Raw genomic sequence first — 7,929 nt, forward strand, 5'->3', positions numbered from 1 at the left:
TTTTAAGTGAAATAAATCAGCTATAAAAGGGTCAATAGTATATGATTCCACTTCCATGAAGTATCCAGAGTAGCAAATTCATAGAGATTAAGGAGTAAAATGATAAAGGTCAGGGGCTTGGGATGGTGGTATGTGGGGAGGAATGGAGAGTTATTATTTAATGGGTACATAGTTTAGTCATGCAAGATAAAAATAATTCTGGGGATTGGTTGCACAATAATGTGAATATATGTAACACTTAAAAGTGGCTAAAACATTAAAATTTATGTGAAAAAAAAATTTCCCTTTACTAAATTGAAAATGGCAGTTTTTAAAATTAATATGTATAGAATTTAAATGGAATTAAGTGTCAATAGCTCCGAGTTCACAGAAGAAAGTTACGCTGAACTTTGTCTGGTAGGGTAATGTGGAAGGGCAGTCAGCTCTTTTTTATAGACAATACAATGGTATCGTTATCTCAAGGCACTGAGAGAAAAAAATCTGAGAAACAGAGTGAAAAGATGGTGTTTGCAGTCTTTGGAGACATGAGAATCTCTCAGAGAATTTCAAGTACGTCAAATGAAAACTCACTCCAGTATTCCTGCCTGGAAAATTTCATGGACAGAGAAGACTGGTGGGCTTCAATCCATGGGGTCGCAAAGAATCAGACACAACTGAGCATGCATGCAAGACAGCTCAGAATATTGAAAGAAAAAAAAAGTTAAAAAGAATGGAGGGCTTTTATCATTTTCAAACTTGAATGATCATTCAAATTGCCTTAGAAATTGTTTTTAAAATACAGTTTCACAGCCCTCTTCTTTGAACTGCATACATGATTCTGTAGTTTAGACCAATTTGAAAATTGTTTGCTAGATCAAATAATGCCAAGGAGTCCAGACCTTATGTTGAAAGTTCAGTTCAGTTCAGTTCAGTCACCCAGTCATGTCTGACTCTTTGCGACCACATGGACTGCAGCATAACAGGCCTCCCTGTCCATCACAAACTCCCAGAGTTTACCCAAACACATGTCCATTGAGTCAGTGATAACATCCAACCATCTCATCCTCTGTCATTCGCTTCTCCTCCCACCTTCAATCTTTCCCAGCATAAGGGTCTTTTCAGATGAGTCAGTTCTTTGCACCAGGTGGCCAAAGTATTGGAGTTTCAGCTTCAACATCAGTCCTTCCAATGAACACCCAGGACTGATCTCCCTTAGAATGGACTGGTTGGATCTCCTTGCAATCCAAGGGACTCTCAAGAGTTTTCTCCAACACCACAGTTTAAAAGCATCAACTCTTTGGCTCTCAGCTTTCTTTATAATCCAACTCTCACATCCATACACGAATACTGGAAAAACCATAGCCTTGACTAGACAGACCTTTGTTGGCAAAGGACAACTTGGAAGAAATGGACAAATTCTTAGAAAAGTACAACTTTCCAAAACGGAACCAGGAAGAAGTAGAAAATCTTAACAGACCCATCACAAGCACAGAAATTGAAACTGTAATCAGAAATCTTCCAGCAAACAAAAACCCAGATACAGATGGCCAGGTCCAGGTAAACTTCCAAACTCATTCTATGAGGCCACCATCACCCTAATACCAAAACCTGACAAAGATGCCACAAAAAAAGAAAATTACAGGCCAATATCACTAATGAACATAGATCCAAAAATCCTCAACAAAATTCTAGCAATCAGAATCCAACAACACATTAAAAAGATCATACACCATGACCACATGGGCTTTATCCCAGGGATGCAAGGATTCTTCAATATCGACAAGTTAATCAGTGCAATACACCACATTAACAAAGTGAAAAAATAAAAGGCATATGATTATCTCAATAGATGCAGAGAAGGCCTTTGACAAAATTCAACACCCATTTATGATAAAAACTCTCCAGAAAGCAGGGATAGAAGGAACATACCTCAACATAATAAAAGCTATTTATGACAAACCCACAGCAAACATTATCCTCAATGGTGAAAAACTGAAAGCATTTCCCCTAAAATCAGGAACAAGACTAGGGTGCCCACTTTCACCACTACTATTCAACATAGTTTTGGAAGTTTTAGCCACAGCAATCAGAGCAGTAAAAGAAATAAAAGGAATCCAAATTGGAAAAGAAGAAGTAAAACTCTCACTGTTTGCAGATGACATGATCCTCTGCATAGAAAACCCTAAACACACCATCAGAAAATTACTAGAACTAATCAATGAATACAGTAAAGTTGCAGGATACAAAATCAACACACAGAAATCCCTTGCATTCCTATACACTAATAATGAGAAAATAGAAAGAGAAATTAAGGAAACAGTTACATTCACCATTGCAACGAAAAGAATAAAATACTTAGGAATATATCTACCTAAAGAAATCCAACCAGTCCATTCTAAAGGAGATCAGCCCTGGGTGTTCTTTGGAAGGAATGATGCTAAAGCTGAAACTCCAGTACTTTGGCCACCTCATGGGAAGAATTGACTCATTGGAAAAGACTGATGCTGGGAGGGATTGAGGGAAGGAGAAAAAGGGGATGACAGAGGATGAGATGGCTGGATGGCATCACCCATTCGATGGACATGAGTTTGAGTGAACTCTGGGAGTTGGTGATGGATAGGGAGGCCTGGCGTGCTACGCTTCATGGGGTCACAAAAAGTCAGACAGGACTGAGCAACTGAACTGAACTGAACTGAAAGAAACTAAAGATCTATATATAGAAAACTATAAAACACTGGTGAAAGAAATCAAGAGAACACTAAGATGGAGAAATATACCATGTTCCTGGATCAGAAGACTCAATATAGTAAAAATGAGTATATTATCCAAAGCAATCTATAGATTCAATGCAATCCCTATCAAGCTACCATGGTGTTTTTCACAGAGCTAGAACAAATAATTTCACAATGTATGGAAATACAAAAAACCTCGAATAGCCAAAACAATATTGAGAAAGAAGAATGAAACTGGAGGAATCAACCTGCCTGACTTCAGGCTCTACTACAAAGCCACAGTCATCAAGACAGTATGGTACTGGCACAAAGACAGAAATATAGATCAATGGAACAAAATAGAATGCCCAGAGATAAATCCACGCACCTATGGACATCTTACCTTTGACAAAGGAGGCAAGAATATACAATGGAGAAAAGACAATCTCTTTAACAAGTGGTGCTGGGAAAACTGGTCAACCACTTGTAAAAGAATGAAGCTAGAACACTTTCTAACACCATTCACAAAAATAAACTTAAAATGGATTAAATATCTAAACATAAGACCAGAACCTACAAAACTCCTAGAGAACATAGGCAAAACACTCTCCAATATACATCACAGCAAGATCCTCTATGACCCACCTCCCAGAATATTGGAAAGAAAAGCAAAAATAAACAAATGGGACCTAATTAAAATTAAAAGCTTCTGCACAACAAAGAAAACTATAAGCAAAGCATAGCCAGCCTTTCAGAATGGGAGAAAATAATAGCAAATGAAGCAACTGACAAACAACTAATCTCAAAAATATACAAGCAACTCCTGCAGCTCAATTCCAGAAAAATAAACGACCCAATCAAAAAATGGGCCAAAGAAATAAACAGACATTTCTCCAAAGAAGACATACAGATGGCTAACAAACACATGAAAAGATGCTCAACATCACTTATTATCAGAGAAATGCAAATCAAAGCCACAATGAGGCACCATTCCACGCCAGTCAGAATGGCTGCGATCCAAAAGTCTACAAGCAATAAAAGCTGGAGAGGGTGTGGAGAAAAGGGAACCCTCTTACACTGTTGGTGGGAATGCAAACTAGTACAGCCACTATGGAGAACAGTGTGGAGATTCCTTTAAAAACTGGAAGTAGAACTGTCTTATGACCCAGCAATCCCACTGCTTGGCATACACACTGAGGAAACCAGAATAGAAAGAGACAGGTGTACCCCAACGTTCATCACAGCTGTTTATAATAGCCAGGACATGGAAGAAACCTAGATGTCCATCAGCAGATGAATGGACAAGAAAGCTGTGGTACATATACACAATGGAGTATTACTCAGCCATTAAAAAGAATACCTTTGAACCAGTTCTAATAAGGTGGATGAAACTGGAGCCGATTATACAGAGTGAAGTAAGCCAGAAAGAAAAACACCAATACAGTATACTAACGCATATATATGGAATCTAGAAAGATGGTAACTGTAACCCTGTACACAAGGCAGCAAAAGAGACACAGATGTATACAGCAGTCTTTTGGACGCTGTAGGAGAGGGTGAGGGTGGGATGATTTGGGAGAATGGCATTGAAACATGTATAATATCATATAAGAAATGAATCGCCAGTCCAAGTTCAATGCAGGATACAGGATGCTTGCTGTTGGTGCACTGGGATGACCCAGAAGGATGGTATGGGAAGGGAGGTGGGAGGGGGGTTCAGGATGGGGAACACGTGTATACCCGTGGCAGATTCATGTTGATGTATGGCAAAACCAATACAATGTTGTAAAGTAATTAGGCTCCAATTAAATAAATTTATAATAATAATTTTTTTTTTTAAGTAATGTCTTTGCTTTCGAATATGCTGTCTAGGTTAGTCATAACTTTCCTTCCAAGGAGTGAGTGTCTTTTAATTTCATGGCTGCAGTCATCATCTGGAAGCCCCCCAAAATAAAGTCTGCCACTGTTTCTACTGTTTCCCCATTTATTTCCCATGAAAAGATGGGACCAGATGCCATGATCTTCGTTTTCTGAATGTTGAGCTTAAAGCCAACATTTTCACTTTCTTCTTTCACTTACATCACACGTTTCTTCAGTTCTTCTTAACTTTCTGCCATAAGGGTGGTGCCATCTGCATATCTTAGGTTATTGATATTTCTCCTGGCATTCTTGGTTCCAGTTTGTGCTTCATCCAGCCCAACGTCTCTCATGATGTACACTGTATATAAGTTACATAAGCAGGGTAATAATATACAGCCTTGATGTACTCCTTTTCCTATTTGGAACCAGTCTGTTGTTCCATGTCCAGTTCTAACTGTTGCTTCCTGACCTGCATACAGATTTCTCAAGAGGCAGGTCAGGTGGTCTGGTAGTCTCATCTCTTTCAGAATTTTTTATAGTTTATTGTGATCCACACAGTCAAAGGCTTTGGCATAGTCAATAAAGCAGAAATAGATGTTTTTCTGGAACTTTCTTGCTTTTTCAGTGATCCAGCAGATGTTGGCAATTTGATCTCTGGTTTCTCTGCCTTTTCTAAACCCAGCTAGAACATCTGGAAGTTCATGGTTCACATATTGTAAGAAGTCTTTAATGTGTGTTAATATCTCATAAGCAGAGTTACTTTTAAAAATCCCCTTGGTGTCGTAGTTTAGAGAATAGATTTGGGGATGAAGGAGTAGAGAAGGGACCAGTTAGAAAGCAATCAAAGAGCCAAGAAGAACTTTATAATGAATAAGATGTGATGTGTAGGATGAAAGAGGAGAAGTTAGTCATGATCATTAGCTTTATATATGGGTGATTCATTATATAATGATGCATCTAACTATTGTGGAGGATTAAAAATTTAACAATCATTTATATAATGACTACCATGAATTCCATGAAAAAATTTTAGTATAAAACAACAAATTCTGTTTTAGAATATGCATATAAGGAATTCTAAGGAGAGAGAATATTAAATACAAGCTAGGAACCATACTGAGCATAACTAGACTATGAGTATAACTAAAGCATATTGAGTAATGACTAGCTGCCAGGACATAGAGATCAGCTACACCATAGTAGGCACAGTGGACTAGGATTCTGCATATCCTCTGTCACAAAAAAAAATGAAAAACAGGAGTACCCTGTGGATGTGGATTTTGGGATCACTCACCTATAAACTATTTATACTCAGATTTTTTTCAGCCATAGATACACATATATCCCCTCCCTTGTGACCTCCCTTCCCATCTCCCTCCCCATCCCACCTTTCTAGGTTGATATAGAGCCCATGTTTGAGTTTCTTAGCCATACAACAAATTTCCATTGGCTATCTACTTTATATATGGTAATATAAGTTTCCATGTTACTCTTTCCATACATTTCACTCTCTGCTCCCCTTGCCCCTAGTCCACAAGTCTATTCTTTATGTCTGTTTCTCTATTGCTGCTCTGTAAGTAAATTATTCAGTACCATTTTTGTAGATTCTGTATATGTGCATTAGAATACAATATTTATCTTTCTCTTTCTGACTTACTTCACTCTGTATAATAGGTTCTAAGTTCATTCACCTCCTTAGAACTGACTCAAAGGCATTCCTTTTTATGGCTGAGTAATATTCCATTGTGTAAATGTATCACAACTTCTTTATCCATTCATCTGTTGATGGACATCTAGGTTGCTTCCATGGGATACATGTCTCTTTTTCAATTTTGTTTTCCTCAGGGTATATGCTTAGGAGCGGGATTGCTGGGTTATATGGTGGTTTTATTCCTAGTTTTTTTTTTTTGTTTTGTTTTGTTTTAAGGAATCTGCATACTGTCTTCCAAAGTGGCTGTATCAATTTACATTCCCACCAACAATGCAAGAGCATTCCTTTTTATCTATACCCTCTCCAGCATTTGTTGTTTGTAGACTTTTTTGATGATGGCCATTCTGACCGGTGTGAAGTGATATCTCATTATAGTTCTGATTTGCATTTCAAAACTAAAAATCCTCTTGATGAAAGTGAAAGAGGAGAGTGAAAAAATTGACTTAAATCACAACTTACAGAAAACGAAGATCATGGCATCTGGTCCCATCACTTCATGGGAAATAGATGGGGAACAGTGGAAACAGTGGCAGACCTTATTTTGGGGGCTCCAAAATCACTGCAGATGGTGATTGCAGCCATGAAATTAAAAGACGCTTACTCCTTGGAAGAAAAGTTATGACCAACCTAGATAGCATATTGAAAAGCAGAGACATCACTTTTCCGACAAAGGTCCGTCTAGTCAAGGTTTTTCCAGTGGGCATGTATGGATGTGAGAGTTGGACTGTGAAGAAAGCTGAGCACCGAAGAATTTATGCTTTTGAACTGTGGTGTTCGAGAAGACTCTTGCAATTCTCTTGGACTGCAAGGAGATCCAACCAATCCATCCTAAAGGAGATCAGTCCTGGGTGTTCATTGGAAGGACTGATGCTAAAGCTGAAACTCCAGTACTTTGGCCACCTCATGCAAAGAGTTGACTCATTGGAAAAGACCCTGATGCTTGGAGGGATTGGAGGCAGGAGGAGAAGGGGACGACAGAGGTTGAGATGGCTGGATGGCATCACTGACTCGATGGACATGAATCTGAGTGAACTCCGGGAGTTGGTGATGGACAGGGAGGCCTGGCGTGCTGCGATTCATGGGGTCGCAAAGAGCTGGACATGACTGAGCGACTGAACTGAACTGAGTAATGAGTGATGTTGAGTATCTTCTCATGTTTGTTAGCTATCTGCTTGTCTTCTTTGGAGAAATGTCTGTTTAGGTCTTTTTCCCACTTTTTGATTGGGTTGTTTGTTTCTCTGTCATTGAGTTGTATGAGTTGCTAGTATATTTTGGAAATTAATCTTTTGTCAATTCTAAGTGCACATCAGAAAAGGAGTTCAAAAAAATTGAGGAAAATGATCATAAAGGAAGAGAACCAAGAAAGTCAGTGTTTTGTTACTTTCTAGGTTTGACAAGGGCAACAGGTCAGGACAGAATTGCCATTGAAAAAACAGCTTATTATAATCACAGATCCTAATGCGGAGGTGCCATGCTATGGTGGATAGGCATCTAAGGAAGCACTATGGTCCATCAGGAGATAGGGGGAGAGGGAAATGTGGGGAAGGGTTTTCACTGTGATTTCAGTGGGAAGGTACAGATGAGACAGGGTAAGTGGGTCTAGGATTGTATAGTTTGAATCATGTCATCAGGCTCTGGCTCTGGGGCAGATGGGCTATTCCTAGTTGT

The sequence above is a fragment of the Budorcas taxicolor genome, chromosome 16, assembly GCF_023091745.1.
Source record: "Budorcas taxicolor isolate Tak-1 chromosome 16, Takin1.1, whole genome shotgun sequence".
In the NCBI taxonomy this organism is placed as follows: domain Eukaryota; kingdom Metazoa; phylum Chordata; class Mammalia; order Artiodactyla; family Bovidae; genus Budorcas; species Budorcas taxicolor.